The sequence below is a fragment of the Marmota marmota genome, unplaced genomic scaffold (assembly GCF_001458135.2).
Source record: "Marmota marmota marmota unplaced genomic scaffold, marMar, whole genome shotgun sequence".
Taxonomy (NCBI): Eukaryota; Metazoa; Chordata; class Mammalia; order Rodentia; family Sciuridae; genus Marmota; species Marmota marmota.
Window position 1 is genome coordinate 18,640,431 of NW_026000019.1, and position 16,216 is coordinate 18,656,646.

Below are 16,216 nucleotides of genomic sequence, written 5' to 3' on the forward strand. Positions count from 1 at the left end.
GCCCACCGTGGTGAGGCAGCATATCATGGTAGGGAACACCAGCTGAATCTTAGAACCACCAACACAAAAAAATTCACAGCATACAAAGAAACCCACCATATCACTTCCCCTGTAATGCTCTTCTCTAAATTGGCCTTCCTCTGGCATCCTAACCCAACACCTTTGTTGTCTCAATCCGGCCAACAGGTTCGTAACATCTTAACCTGGTACAGAGAAAGTAGAAGATTCTGTGAAAATTATTTACACTGAATATGCAGTTTCCTTTTGGCTCTACCTGATGCTAGAATGATGAACAATGAAATGTTATCCAACTATAAGCTTTTTACCTTATGTGATGCTACAATAATCTTTGTTGCTCTCTTGTTAGGTGTGATTTAAAATCAGCCTTAATTATTTTGGCTTGGAGATATGCATAATTCTTCATTACTTATTTTTTTCCTATTTTTTAAAATTGGTTTGTCTTAGTGTTATACATGATGGGGAAAAGGGAACACTCATACATTGTTGGTGGGACTGCATATTGGTACAACCACTCTGGAAAGCAGTATGGAGATTCCTTAAAAGACTAGGAATGGAACCACCATTTAACCCAGTTATCCCACTCCTTGGCATATATCCAAAGGACTTAAAAACAGCATACTACAGTGACACAGCTACATCAATGTTTATAGCAGCACAATTCAAATAGCTAAGCTATGGAACTAACCTAGGGGCCCATCAACAGATGAATGGATAAAGAAATTGTGGTATATATACACAATTGAGTATTATTCAGCCATAAAGAAGAATGACTTTATGACATTTGCCAGTAAATGGATGGATCTGGAGACTATCATGCTAAGTGAAATAAGCCTATCCCCAAAAAACAAAGGTCGAGTGTTATCTCTGATATGTGGATGCTAACCCACAATAACGTGGGGGAAGGGAAGAAGAGAAGTTTAGTAGATGAGACAAAGGGGAATGAAAGGGAGAGGGGGAAATGGGAATAGGAAAGACAGTAGAATAAATCTCATATAATTTTCTTATTTACACATATGAAATTACCTAAGTGAATCCCACCATCATGCCCACCTGTGAGAATGGAGTCCTATTTAGAATAAGATATATTCCATGCTTGTATGATTTTATCGGAATGGATTCTATGGTCACGGACATGCAAATTTTAAAAAAGATCTGTGAGCAATAAACCGAGCTAAGGAAGCAGCTGTGAATCCTGCACCTTGGTGATGTAACGACCTGTGTTGGCAAACTTGAGGGGCCTGGCTGGCTCAGGAAAGAATGCAACCCGGCGGAGTGTGCTTCCTTGGTGCTGCATATTAGATTCCCCGGCAAGCGCCTGTCTGTGTCCTGGGACCCTGTGACTGACCATGTGAACTGTGGCTCTGCTCCCTTCTCAAGTGGAAAGCAGCCCTGCAGGAAGGGCAGAGCAGGAAGAGGGGCAGCTGCCTTAGAGTGAGCCGCCCTGGATGAAGCCTTCCAGCTCCTTTGGAGGACTGTGACGAAGGTTAAGACTAGCTTTGGGGTGGATTTGGGAGGAGCTGCTGTTTAATTATGGGGCTCGCTTTCAAAGGAAAGCTGACAGGCAGCCCAGCACCTCCCAGAAGGTTCTTGCCAACACAGAGACCTGTGTCTGCTGTGGCCACCCTACTAGAAGGGGTCATGGTGGTTAAGGAGAAGTTTTTCTGCAACAAGGACCGATGAGGGGGATTGAGGATATTTCAAAAGTCCCATAAAGCATTTTATTCACCTCCGCTTAAAAACCAAGCCCACGAAATGCAGGTTCTGGGGTGAAGGAGCGCTGGGCTTGCTCACAGCTGGTGGAGGCCGTGGGCAGCCTGCGCTCAGGACTGGGGCTGAGTCTGGGGGACTGGCTCCTCTCTGCGCTGTTTCCAAAAGCCAGGAGGTGTGAGCACAGTGGCCGTGGGTTCTGGGGATTAGGGCATGGCGTCTTTGAGGGATTATTATTCTGCCTGCGGTGCGTGTATAACTGAGGCAGAAAGTGGGATTTTAACAGACAACAGCCCGTGGGGAACGTGGGCATGGCCCATGATGATGTGGTCACAGTCCCAGGCGTGGCCTCCTTGCCGCCAGTTCACAGACTCCCCTGGGACACACTCGCCCTCTCCCATTTCTCTCATAGGTGGGACTGGATTTCTAACCGCCTGTGCTCTTTTCTGGCCCCTCAAACTGAATGTGTCCCCAGTGGTGTCATCGGCTTCCCTGGCAGACCTGCCCATCTCCTCTTGGCTGGTGCTGCTGGCCAGATCTCAACCTCACCCTTCCTTCATCTCGTGTGACAACCATTGTAAGTCCTAGGGATCCCGTTTCCGTGAGAATACTATCACCCATCCCTTTTCCCTGTTCCCAGGGTCACTTTCTCATTTCAGAACTTTATGTTCTTTTCTCGGATTATGAACTGGTCTTCCTAGTTGCCCTACCCAGTCTCCCCGGCTCCAGTTCCCACCCCTCTGTCGGTGGCAATAATAGTCACTACTGTAGTGGAACCCTGCATGTAGGATCCCGTTAATCCTCATAACCAAGACAGCTGAGCCCAGCTCTCGGCCAGGCCCGAGGCAGAAGTTCAAGGACACGGCCCATCAGAGACAAGAAGACACCATAGGAGCCACATTCGCCAGGAGCGCCTGTTCTAGTTTTCTTACCCACTTCAAGGAGAGCAGAGGCCTCAGAGAAGGACACGTTTGCAGGGTGGAATGTCGAAGCTGCTTGGAAAGCCGGGGATTGCTGCCGGGCAGGGTTGGACGTTTCCTTTTGAAGAACTTGACTAACAACATACAAGGAGACCTGATTGGAGGGGCTTCCTGTTGTTGCAGCCTGAAGACCCACCGTCAGGTCCCATCACACAGATGAGGCTCAGAGGGTGGAAGTCACCCCAAGTCGCAGAGGCAGCAGGTGACAGAACTGGCCCTCTATTTTAGGACCCAAGTTCCCTGTGCTTCCCACTCCAGGGTTTGCCTGCACCCTGCTCACAGCCTCGCTTCTCACTCTTTTCTCTGAGCCTCAATGTGGCAGTGAAGCCCAACTCTACTCCTGGGACCTAACTGTCCCTCCTTTATGCCTTTTCCTCTATGGTTCCCTCTGCCTAAACAGTCCTGGAGCCTGTCCCCACCCTGGAAAGCCCGGAAGCCATACTGCTGGCTCCAGGAGGCTGAGTCTCACCGGGAAGAGCCGTTGATCACCAGCTGTTGGCCTCAGGACTCAGTGACCGAGAGGATGGGGTTGGGCCTTGATGGAAGGGTGTGAGGGACTGGAGTCATTCACGTCTGCTCTCCTGTCATCTGAGGTCCCAGCATCGTGGCATTCCTGAAGCAGAGACCAGGCCCTCACCAGCCACCAAACCTCCGCTGTCTTCATCTTGGGCCCTCATCAGCCTCCAAAACAGTGAGAACTAACTTTCTTTGCTTCCAAGTTACCCAGTCTCAGGTACTTTGTTACAGCAGCAACGTGGACCAAGATACTTAATTAACATAGGTGACGGCACCCCCTCAAGATTATAATGGTGCTGAAAAATCCCCACTGCCTAGTGATGGGCAGACACCTAACATCACCGGGAGACACGATGCTTCTGTGTCATGGTGATGTTGGTGTAAACCAACCTGCCGTGCCGCCACATGAAAGTCACCTGCAATCGCACATGGTTCACAGTTCTTCATGATACGTGACTGTGCTCCTGGTTTGCACACTTGCTACTTCATACTTTTCCCGTGATGTGCATGCCCTCTACCTCTAAAGACAAGTTTTCCGTAAAAAACATGTTACGCCTGCAGCAGCATCACACACCTTGTACCCACCGCATCCTGGTGGCATCCAGAGGCCACATGGCGCGGCGGAGCCGTACCCTCGAGGTTAGTGTAAGCACACGGCACTTGCACAATAGCAGAACTGCCTAAAGGCAAAGTTCGCAGGCTGCTTCCTGTCATTAAGCAACAGCCACTGAGTTAAAGCTGGAGACCCAGAAGGGAGGTATAGTTTTCGCTTCTGTGTCCTTCCACAGATCATTTCTTCTCCACCTCTGTGGGGGTGACCCTCCCACCTCCAGTGCCCAGCCCTTCCTGGGCCCACACCACCCAGCTTGACAGCTTGACACGGTCATCAAGCTGTTACTGAGCCCCTGCCGCATGAAAGGCTGTGGGTCGTGTTCTGGGGGAGCAGGGAAGGCTCTGCAGAGGCAGTGGGATTCAGGATCAGAGGCTGCGTCTGATGGAAGAGGTAGAAAGTGGGTGGGGTAAAGTCATGCCCGACAGCGAAGTTCAGCTCCTACTCTTCTTGTTACTGGCTTTGTAATCTTGAAAAAAGGGAATCATATAATTGCTTTGGAAATCAGTTTCCTCATATGTGACATGTAAGTAATCAGATCTATGTTGTAGGGTGGTGGTAAGATTAATGTGAAAGCCCTATATTGGTTAGAAGGCTTCCGGTTGTAAGTGCTCTGAATGAAGTTAAGATACAACACGGACCAGCATCTTCTGTGGTCACTATTGAAGTGACAGACCTTTCTGTCACCTTTCTCCACGTCACCAACGTTCCCACCTTATGATGCCTACCATCTTGCTTGCTGAAGACGGCAGTTTTCTTCCTTCTGCGGGGCACCGTGGATGGGCGCTCCGTCACCAGGACTGAAGACTGCCTGGTTTTCCAAGGGAGGGGGAACTGAATTGTCTCCACCTTCTCTGCCTATGCTTTGTCATTTTAAGTCTGCACCTGTGCTCATTGGTGTCTCTTCTCCTGGGACGTGGCATCTTCTTAGCCTGGTCAGCAATTACTGGCCCAGTAAGAGCCAGCTGAGGTGCCTCTCTGGAGTCCTTTTGGCCTCCTAGTCTGGCTTAGTTCACCTTGACCAAGGGCACTGCTCTCTAATTGCACAATACCCCACCCTGCTTACACTAGGCTCTTCGGCCCTTGGAGACTGGCACACAGTACTCACTTATTAGGTGACTGTTGAATGAGTGTGTACATTTCTCCAGTCTCTCCCAGCCCTATCTTTTTACTCCCTGCACCAAGCAGGGTGGGGTAAAGTCATGCCCGACAGTGCATTTCTTTCTCTTGTTCAGCATTGTTAATGGATTTTCATTAGAGACACTTCCCGCTCTGACCATCAATAATGATCCCAGGTGTTAATTGTAATGGTAACACTAGATCTTGCACTATTTGCTCAGCAACTTTACTTTTATAAGCTCCTTTAAAAGTTCCTTTGTTGCCTTTTTTTTTTTTTTCCTACTAAAGGACTATCCTTGACCTTGGGGTGGGAGGTACTGTCCTGTTAAGGTCCCACCTTAGGAAAATAAACCCTATAGTGAAATACGAGTTGAAGATCTGGGTGCATCAAGAGTAGTGAATATTTTATTTCCTTATAATGCAAAGGCACTGTAGTTCCTCCCCTCTTTATGTTAGGTTTAAATTACTGTATTGTGTTTCATGTAATTTAAGCCAGAAGAACATGTTGGGATGGACAATTGTATTTAAATGTCAGTTCAGAGTTCAAAGAGGTAGCCTTGAAAGAGTTATAGAAACAGGAATGTCCTGCAGGAGAATAAAACAAAACAACAATAACAACAGGCAAACCCAACAAAACCCCAACCAAATGAAAACCCCACAAATGAACAAACAAACAAGCAAAAGAGGGAAGCTTTCACTGTTTTCCAAAAAGGATAGATTGGCAAAGAGAAAAGGAGTCTCAGGACTTCACTGTTTAGTGAGTCCTCAGCCAGGAAGGAGAGCTGTTCTTTAGGGAGTCGGGAACTGTGACAAGGGGTATTGTACCTGAGGATGGAAGCAGCCGTCAGGTGATAGCTCCCTAGGCAGCAAGGAGGAGGCAACTCATGGAGGGCCTGGGGTCCGGAGCTCAGGGACACTGATCACCAGCTGTTGGCCTGATCAACTTACTTGCCTTCCTGGATGTTGCTTCCTTATCTGTAAAATGCAGGCCGAGTTGTCAAATTTAGCAAATAAAAATGCAGGAAGATCAGTTAAATTTGAGTTTCAGGTAAACAATACTTATTTTTCATATAAATACATTCTATGAAATATTTATGTCCCATGCAATAACTGTGTCCCGAGTGTTGCGTGGGAGACATGCTAAACTACTATTTCTTATGTATCTGAAATTCTGATTTAACTTTGCATTCTGTGTTTTATCTGGCGACATAAATGTGTGTGTGTGTGTGTGTGTATTTGGGAGGGGTTGATATGAGTATCTTGTAGGGGTGTTGTGAATTAAAAATAATACTACATTTATGTCTTACCACTGGTAAGGTTTTAAACTATGGTATAGTCAAAAACCAATGGACGTGGGGGTAAGAGGGTAAAAAAAAAAGATGGTGGAATGAGATGGACATGTATGAAGAAGACACAAATGGTGTGAATATGTGTACAGCAGAGATATGAAAAATTGTGCTCTATATTTGCAATATGATTTGCAATGCATTGTGCTATCATATATAACAAATTAGAATAAAAAAATTTTAAAAAGGACATTTTTTAGTATAATAGTTAATATTAATAAATGTCTCTAAATGTCATTTTGCCCTATGGGAGCTTGGGGGATAGTTCTGACTTTAAACTAAGGAGAGATGAGTCATAGTCAAGTCTGGGAGTAAGATAATTAAGCAGTGATAATCACTATATATTATAATTAATTACTTATGTTTTCTTTTAAGAGTTTGTTCCCTGGGGTATTGTACCTAAATGATTTTTAACTTGTGCTTTTGTTTTAGGTATTTATTGTCTTAGTTTTATTCTGAAACTGAAGGAAAACATTTAACTGTATCTTGAAGAAACTAGGCCGCCATGTTAAACCTGTTGGTGGGTCTTCCGGGAGGGAAGAAAGGCTTCTACTGCCCCCTGGTGGTCATGTACTCTAACTGATGTACGCAAGAGCCACCCTAGGGGTTTTGTTGAACTGAGAGGGCACCAAGCTGTGTCTACCAGGGACTGTGTCCTTTGCAGCTGGCTAAGAGAGGTGAAGCAGGGAAAATGGGGGAAGTCCTTCCCACTCCTGGGTGCTGCAGGTCTCTGGCCTGAAGTAAAGAAGTGCAGGAGAGGCTTTGGGCTGGGCAGAGTCCAGAGCCTTGCGATGACAGTTCCCTTAAAGGCCAAGACAAAGGGCTTCTTCCTTTAACGGCCACGTGAGGTCAGCAGAGTCTGTGGTTGCCTAGCTTTGATCCCAAGCTAGGAGAGGGCAAACCAGGCAGTGGGCTGAAGGAACCAAGAACAAAGGGGACAAAGAAAGCTTTTGCTCACATCCTGTTGCATGTGGCTCACTCACTCAGCGGGTGTTAAATGCATAACTGTATCACAAGATTAAACCTTGTGTGCGGGAGGTGAGTTCAGAGATGCTGAAGGTGAGCAGGTGAACCAAATAGTAGTTGGATCTTGGCTTCTCTTCTTCCACACGAATACGCAGAGGTGGAAATCAGGGAGTATCCAGCGTAAAGTTATCAGTAGAGTCTAGGATTCTAGTAAACCCCCCCCATTAAAAAAAATGTAACAAATCTGTAAGCTCATTGTTGTAGGGACGTAACTGGAGTCTAGTTTGGGTCTCCTGATCTAAGAAGGGCTCCTTCCTTTTGTCCTGTCTTCTGTCTCAGTGGTTCTTTCCAAGCCCTGCAGGGACATTCGGGGCAGGAACCTTCCATACCTGTCCCCCAGCCTCCCCCACCTCCTCTGACCTCTCAGTTTCCCTCCTCTTTAGCTCAAACCATGCTAACCCTCGAGGGCTGCCGGCAGTCTGCCCAGGCCTCCCCACCACCGCCTCAGGGTGGGTTAGGATCTCTGTTTGCAAGTGAGGACCTGGAGCAGGGGCGACTTGCCGGGGCCTCCTCACTTTTTTTAAGAGTGAAAGGTTTTGAGACACCTACAAGTGGAAAATGTGCTCCCCACTCACCCCCGCCAAATCTAACTTTGCCATGTTCCTTTCAGCTGCGTGCATTGAAATGACTAATGGAAGAGACCTCCTGCCAGGGAACTTTCACAGCTCGCTCGTGGCACTGTTGCTACCAGTCAGCAGGAACTTACCTTGGGCGTTTACATACCAGATGTCACCCCAAAGGCCCCTGACCAGGGGATTTCTGGGGATTAATAAGAATGCTGCTCTGAGCCTTAGAACGTGCACTGTAGGAGTGCCCATCCTGTGTGTGGGGCATCATCTAGTCCCCCACTCCTCCCTGCAAGCCGAGGAAGATGTCCAGATGCAGACATAGATTCATTGGTGGCAGGGAGCAGCCTGGTAACAATAGCTGTGCTACCCGCCCACTACTGGAGGGGTCGGGGAGGGGGTACCTAGATGAAGAATCAGGGCCCCTGAGGGTCAGTAGCTGGATGTCCAGGAAGGCAGCAAACAAACTCTTGGAGAATTTCTGATCTTGGGGGTGCATTCTGCAGCACAGGTGGGGAGCAGGTGCTCTGTGCGCTCAGAAGAGGGTGCCTAACTCAGGGGTGCAGGGAGGTCTTCCTGGAGCTCAGCATGACCAAGCAAAGTCTTTAACATTTTCTTAAAATATGTCCCCAGCACCCCAGTTAAAAAGGCAACACAGCGCCACACAGTGGTGCACACCTGTAGTCCCAGCTACTCAGGAGGCTGAGGCAGGAGGACCCTAAGTTCCAGCTCAGCCTGGGCAACGCAGCAAGATCGTGTCTCAAGATAAAAAGGACCGGAATGTAGCTCAAAGGTAGAGGGCCCCTGTGTTCAATCCCTGGTCCACCCATGTGCGTGTGCGTGCACACACGTACGCATAAAGGGGCAATACATCTCATTGCAAATAATTTAAACTTTACAGCAAATATATGTTCTTTTGAAGTTCAGGGAGTAAGTGGAACTAGGAAATTGATTAGTGGGATTTCTCTTGTGCTCATGAATGTACTACTACTCCTCTGCATTACTTCTCAAACATATTCGGTTAGAGAAACGTTTTAAAATTGGCTACCCCTTATCTCTCAGTATTGTTACTAGCATTCATGGACACAATTTGGAAATGCTGCCCCCTGGGGAAATACATGTCCTATCTAAAAACTAGAGGGAATAATGTAATCTCAGGTTGCAATGATTAAAAGATGATTTGGAAAGTGGGTGCCAAGGATACTTCCCTTCCACCAGGGACAACCCTTTGTCATGTCCTTAGTGAAGTGACGCAGTGTTTTGGATGTGATGGGCTACTAGGCCAGGAGAGCTTTGGGCACTGCAGGGAGGGTCTCCATGCTGCCTCCCCACCCCAGTCACCTCTTTGGACCCCTCTGGCCCCTTGCCCTCCCAGTCTCTCCCTCGACCCCCTGTAGGGCTCCTCTGTGTTCCAGGAAGAGGCTTCAGTTACCTGCCCCTGGGGCTGGACCTCATTAGTAGCCTGCCCTGCCTACTAGGACCAGCCCCAGGACTGGTTCTCTTGGAATTTGGATGCATCTACTGTAGGCCAGGTTCCTGCAACAATTGAGCAGACCCTCTGGAGCTCCCCTGCTGAGCCCCCCACCCCCCACCTCCAGTGCAGGCCTACATCTGCCCAGACCTACCCTGCCCCTCCCCACCCCCACCAGAAGACCACTGCCTTCAGAGATGAGGCCCGACCTAGGGGAGGCTAGAGTTGGCTACACCTTTTTGGACATTGATTTGGACAGTTCATCAGCCCCCAAAAGGGCCAGTCTCTCAGCCTGGTTAGTCCCTGACCTTCTTCCAGGACCTGCCCCTGTCCGGCCAGTGGGCTGCTGGGGCTCCCTGTACCTGCAGTCAAAGAGTGACCTTCCTTTTCTCCCAAGCTCCAGTTTCTCCCAGAACGTCCTAGACCCACAGATGTACATTCAGACCACAGACCAAGCAAGACAGACAAAGCAGGCACCAACCCAGCTCCTGAAGGCCACCTAGAAGGAGCATTTGCATTCTTTTCAGTGAGTATCCAGCACTGCTACCAAGGAAGAGCAGACTCCGCCCTGCATCCTGGTCGTGCACTGTGAGGGGGTTGTCCTAACTCCCCTTCCCACGGGGAAGGCTGAGCTCAGAGAGGCCTGGCTCACACAGTGAAGAGCAGCAAAGCCGGGCCAGAACAACCATCCAGCTTTGGTCCCTCTGTCACATGCTGTCCCGGGGACCCAGGGCCCTCTGGACTACCAAGATTGATGCTCTTGGCCCCTAGAGCAGCCCAAAGCCACAGAGTGAACGTGGCTCCCGCGGAGTTTGGCCCCTGTGTCAGGCCTCCGGTTCCTCCTTTACCCTCCTCGTCCTTCAGTGCCTAACACAGAAGGTTGGGAAGCAGCTGTTCTCGGGCCTCCAGGTGCTTTTGACTTCTCTCTGTAACTGTCCACTGGACTCCAGCTCACCTAGCTCCACCCACGAACTTGCCCCTTGACAGTTAAGCCACATGTGAAGTGCTCTTTATGGCAGAATTGTTGTGGAGATACCTAAAGAGAGATGTGAGGTGTACCTTTGTTCCTAATAAACCGTTAAAGAAAAAAAAAAGTTATTTGACACCTGTTAAAAACAGCAAGAAGGACTTTGTTCAGGACCGTTGCTCGAGGCCAAGATTATTGCAACAGGTAAGAGGTTAAACTCAACCCGAACATAACCGGAATGAGCAGGATCCCACAGCCAGTGGTCAAGGTGGGGGGGGCGGATGGAAAATTACCAAGAGGAAAGTGCTTAGGTATCAGGTGTGGAGGAAGAGGGCCTTGACTGGGTCTTGTGGCTGGGAATGCTCAAAAAATGGGCTGAGCCTGCTGGATTCATTGCCAAAACTGGGCTCATCAGACCAAGGGTGAGGCCTAGTGAAGAAGAAGGTCAAAGGAGACTGACTCAAGTTGGTCAGGAAGGAAGTCTTTGCCAGCACTCATGAAATCTGTGAGAGTCGGGACCTGAACTCAGAACCCAGAGCAACAGCAGGTGGTAGTGGGCCAGCCGTGGACACTGCAGGGGCTCGGGGGGCATTTGAAGGACACACCTGGGCTCTTCCAGCCCGGGGCTCAGGACTGGCCTTTAGACAGGCCGGCTGGCTTCATCTCACATTCCTTCATCTCTTAGAGCCACGACTTCCACACACTTTTCTTCTAGTGCTTTATAAGCTTGAATTTCGAGGGTTTTGATTCTTTCTACTGAAAGCAAGAGTGAGAAGTATAAAGGCTTTATTTAGACCCTGAACAAAGGATTCTGACCTCATTTTTCTCTTCTGCAATATTGAGACAGTCACCACATTGACGACATTGTGCCCCCCTCCCCAAATTCATATACAGAAGCCCTAAACCCTCACCTAACTACTTGGAGGCAGGGCCTCTCCGGGGTAATTAAGGTAGAGGAGGCTGTGAGGCTGGGTCCCTGGTCCAACAGGACTAATGTCTTTATCAGAAGAGGAAGAGACATCAGGGATTTTTCTTCCACTCTGCGTCCACAGAAGAAGGGCCACATGGAGTCAGCGAGGAGGTGTTGACCCCCAACCAGCACGGGCAACGGAACCAAAGTCCTGCTCGTGTGAATTTGGGGTGATGCAAAATACCATGCAGACACGGAGCACCTTTTTATATGAGTTTCAGGATGGCTTCCCTGGCTCCTGGCCTCAGGCTCCCACAAGGGGGGCAAGAGAAAGTCACGAGAGGCTGATGGGGGATGGGGGGGTGGGGGGGGTGCACGTTCTGGAGTTGGCTTTTATTGGGGGACGCTGTTTCTTAGGACATTCTATCCGAAAAAGGGCACTGGGTAGGATTACCAAGGAACCGGTGAGTGTAACTCAACCCCAGTGGGTGACGCCTACTCCTGGAGCCATGCCTCATCATCCGAGCAGAGGTAAACCCGAGTTACTGTGGGGCGCAATAATTGTTCAGTACCTCTTGTTCCGGACTAAAGAGTGTGTATTTCCAGAGCGGCTCCCACATATTCCCCCTTCTTTCTTTGAAAAAGTAGGTGATGAGTCGCTATCTCGAGTTCCTGAATTCTTGCTCTGAAGGCACGGCATCCCGTGATGACAATGCAAGAGAGGATTAATAGCAAAGAGAACAGTTCAATAATATACACACAGAATGTTTCAGTATGTTTCCAGGGTTAGAGCCATTTTACTCCTGAAGTATTTGATCAGCTAAAGAGGTAGGATCCAAAAGATCATTTTGTGTACCTTGAATAAGACGATGTAAAGAATGTGAAGCATGTGCCCAGCCACACAAAGACATTTGCTGACAAACAGTAACCACTTTATCCATCTTATCATTACCTGAGGTAAAGGCCCTGGGAGACCAGTGTGGGCCCGTATGTGGCCTATAAAACATGGATGTTGATGCATTTGAACTGTCTTCTGCAAAGTATGAAACAAATTGAATAACTCTTGTGATGGTGTGTACCCAATAGCTGAAGCTTCCCATGGGCTCGGTAACACAATTAATCGCCCTGACATCTTGCAACAACCTCCATTTACCAGACTTTTTGTATTCCACGGACTAAAAGAAGGTCTGATTGGTTTCAATTGTAGCCTGAAGTTGTTCCTGGACCAACATATTGGCTGTTTTAAGTTTCTCCCCTGTTAAGGGCCACTGACAAACCCAGATTGGCTCTTCTGTAAGCCAGTTGATCTTTTCTGCTGCTTTTTGGGCTGGGAAGAAAGTCAGTGCTCCTACCAAAAATTTTGACTGGCTGAATTAAGTAGTCTTCACTGGGGAGACAGGGTTATAGGTAAATACCCTTCATGTGAATTCCCTCCAAATTTCCTAGGAGAAATAATTTTTTGATTAAGTCCCTGAGATGATACAATGGAGTTTGGAGTTATTAATAACAAGCCGAAGCTGCTTAGAATATCTCAACCCCATAAATTTACTGGCAAAGTGTCTCAGACATAGGGCTTAAAGGCTCGAGAATTCCTGTCTTTATCCTCCCACCAAAGATACTGAGCAGGTTGAGAAATTTGGCCAATCCCTTCTAAGCTGACAGGTGCAATGTGTAAAGGCCACTTCTTTGGCCAGTACCTGCTAGAAATAACCGACTTGTCTGCTTCTGTATGGAGCACACCTCTGAAATTTTTATGGTTGATTTTAAGATCCAACAGAGGGCGCTCCTGTCTAACCAGTGGAGCCCAGTACGCCCCGTCCCGGGACCTGGAACTCAGGTTTTCACCAGGGGCTGAGGAGTGACTCTGAATTGTGCTACCACATCCCTTGGAGAAAGCTGAATACGCAATTCGTTTGAACTGTAACCCTGATCTCTCCTTCGAAATTTGGATCAATGGCACCTGGCAACACCTGCGTTCCTCTTTGAGTTCAATTGCTTCGTCCCATCACATGGTATTGGCCCGTGGATCTCTGTAGGGATTTGTTATGGGCCCATTTCAGGAGTTAAAATTAGTCCCATGGCTGGTCGCAGTCCCAAGCTCTCCAACCATGATGCAGAAACACCCAGAAGGATAGTAATGCTGGGCCGGCTGGGCTAGTCTTGATGCCGTCTGACTGTGAGCCTGCAGCTCCTGTTCCAGTGTAAACTGCAAGGCCCCCACTGTTTGGCGGGGCTGAGGCAGGCCTGGTGGTGACAGTGCTGATGGCAGTGAAGCCACGAACTGTGGCCTGCCACTTCTGCTGTGCCTGCCAGAGCCTCCCCATGCCACGTGGTCACCTCTCCAACGTGGTCACCTCTCCAACGGCATCAGCATGAACCAGGTGATCTCCCCGGCTGTGTGGCGACCCACAGTCCCTAGCCAGGTGCCCAGCCTTACCACAGTTAAAACATTGCCTCTGAGAATGGCGTCTCCTAGACTGAAGCCATAAAACTTGCTTTAAAGCCGCAGCGATAGTCAAACCTTGTTATTGCATGGGACCCACGTCAGAACAAAGGTGAATAAATTCAGAAACAGTTCCTTTTTTTCCGATGGCAGACTTTATTGGCATTTTCAAAAGCTGATTGTTTGACCCAAACCTCCAGTGCATTTGAGTCACCAGTGGTCCTATTAGCTCTCTGGTAAAGGTGTGCCACAGAATCGAGAATTTCTCCTCTGGTCCCTGCCGGATCTGACTGAAATCTAAATTTTTTTCACCTTTATTTGGTATTTCTCTCCAGGCTCTCCTAGCATATGTACCAACTGATCATAAGTTGGCAAATCATAATTTAACTGTTGCTCTAAATCTGCAAATGATCCCGTTCCAGTTAGCATCTTTACGGGGCTATCAATACCATGTCTGAGATTTCCTTTGGCTTGTTCATTGCAAAAATCCATCCAGTTTGATCTCCATAATTACCAAAACTCATTTCCAGCTCACTTTCTGTTAAGCCACAATGCAAAGAAAAGACCACCAACTCCAATTTTAAATCAAATTAAAGCAAGCTTGTAATCCTGACCAGCCAGGACTGTCTCTCCCAAATCCTTGGGTTAGAGAACAGTACTCCAGCTCTCCAGGAGCGCAGTTTTATAGCACAAAAAGTTGCAAGAGGGGGGTGTCTTGAGAACTTAGAGATAACAGGATTTTGACAAGCATAATACAAAGGCAGGTAGTAGGTTAATGGACTAAATGGTTCAGCACTTAGGGAGTAAATTTAGTTCCCAACTATGAGGTGCCATTAGGGTTTCAGAGAGGGTTGTTATCTGGTCAGGGAAAACTAGGCGTGGGTGAGTTCAAGGTATGGGCAGGCATTCCAAGCAAGTTTAGAAATCACAGTAATTTATAGTAAAACAAATTAACTTTCATGACTTTGTGGTGAGATGGCTCCCAATCTTAAGATGGAATTAGGCTGGGTTCATCATTTCTCCATTGGACTGGGAATTCTCCGAACCCCTCAGCTGGGAATCTCTGGAATTTCCCCGTGCAGTTTCCTCCTTCCATCTTGGATTTCCCTTCCTGACACTCCAGGCTATGGTCTCTCCAGCACATGCCCTCCCAGCAAGTTTCGATGACACGTGTGAATCACTCTCTGGGCCCTGATCTGCTGTAATTTGAATAGTCTTGGGTCTTGACCCGAGGCTTTCTGTCTGAGGTTTACGAGCTACAGACTGGCGTGACTTTACTCTGCCCTTAGTCCAGGCACAGTCAGACAAATTCGTCTTGGGACACAAGGCTGTTTGCCATGTTCAAAGGTTCCTAATTGTATTCTGCAGCCCTTCCAACAATTCCCTGGGGGACCAGTGGTCCTCTTCTCGGTCTGGGAATAGACACATTTCTAAGGCAGTCTAGACTTTCTAAATATTCTCTATTGTACTTCTAGGTAGTTTAGTGGAGAGGCAACCTTTAACCACCTTTCTACCTAGCCTCTCCCATGCACGCAAATTAGGCAATTCTTCCTCACAAAACCACAGACAGACACTATTGACTACTTTTAGGAATTGAGTGAGCTGGGCTCTCTTCATCTGTTTTCTCCTACGATTAGTTAACATCACCATGATTATGAAGTAGATTTCTCTCTCTGAAGATGATGAATTCCCCATGTTACTGATTAGCATCCCTTACTCTCTGTCTGCAACCTGTTTTCTCTCACAACACAGTCCAACGTTATTCTGAATTTTTGAAGTGTGCTCAACCAAAGTGAACTCGCCAAATTCACAACGAATGCCCCACGTTGGGCGCCAATCTGCTGCCCCCTGTCCACTGCAGGCAAAATGGAACAAAAGTCACTTGTATGAATTTGGGGTGATGCAAAATACCACATGGACACTGAATATTTTTTTATATGAGCTTCAGGATGGCTTCCCCGGCCCCTGTCCTTTGACTCCCACAAGGGGGACAAGAGAAAGTCATAAGAGGCTGTCGAGAGAGGGGGAGGGGTGCACATTCTGGAGTTTTTTTTCTTTTAATAGAAGTTTGCTTTTATTGGGGGACGCTGTTTCTTAGAACATTCTATCCAAAAACGGGCACTGGGTAGGATTACAAAGGAACAGGTGAGTATAACTCAACCCCACCAGGGGACGCCTACTCCTGGAGCCACACCTCATCATCCAAGTGGAAGTAAAGACCGAGTTATTGTGGGGTGCAATAATTGTTCAGAATCTCTTGCTTGGGACTAATGGGCATGTATTTCCAGAGCAGCTCCCAACAAGAAGGTGACCACCTGTAGGCCAGGAAGGTAGTCCTCCAGTGACTGAAGTCTCTGACCTGCTGATCCTGGACATCTTGCCTCCAAGCTATGAGAAAATCACCTTCATTGTCGAACCCTCTGGAGTGTGATCCTCTCTTGATGGCAGGCCCCCCCCCCCCGGACTCCTCGATTCCTGTGTCGAGGACTTAATGTGAAACTTGAGTGCCACTCACTAGTCCCTCCTTATCTGTG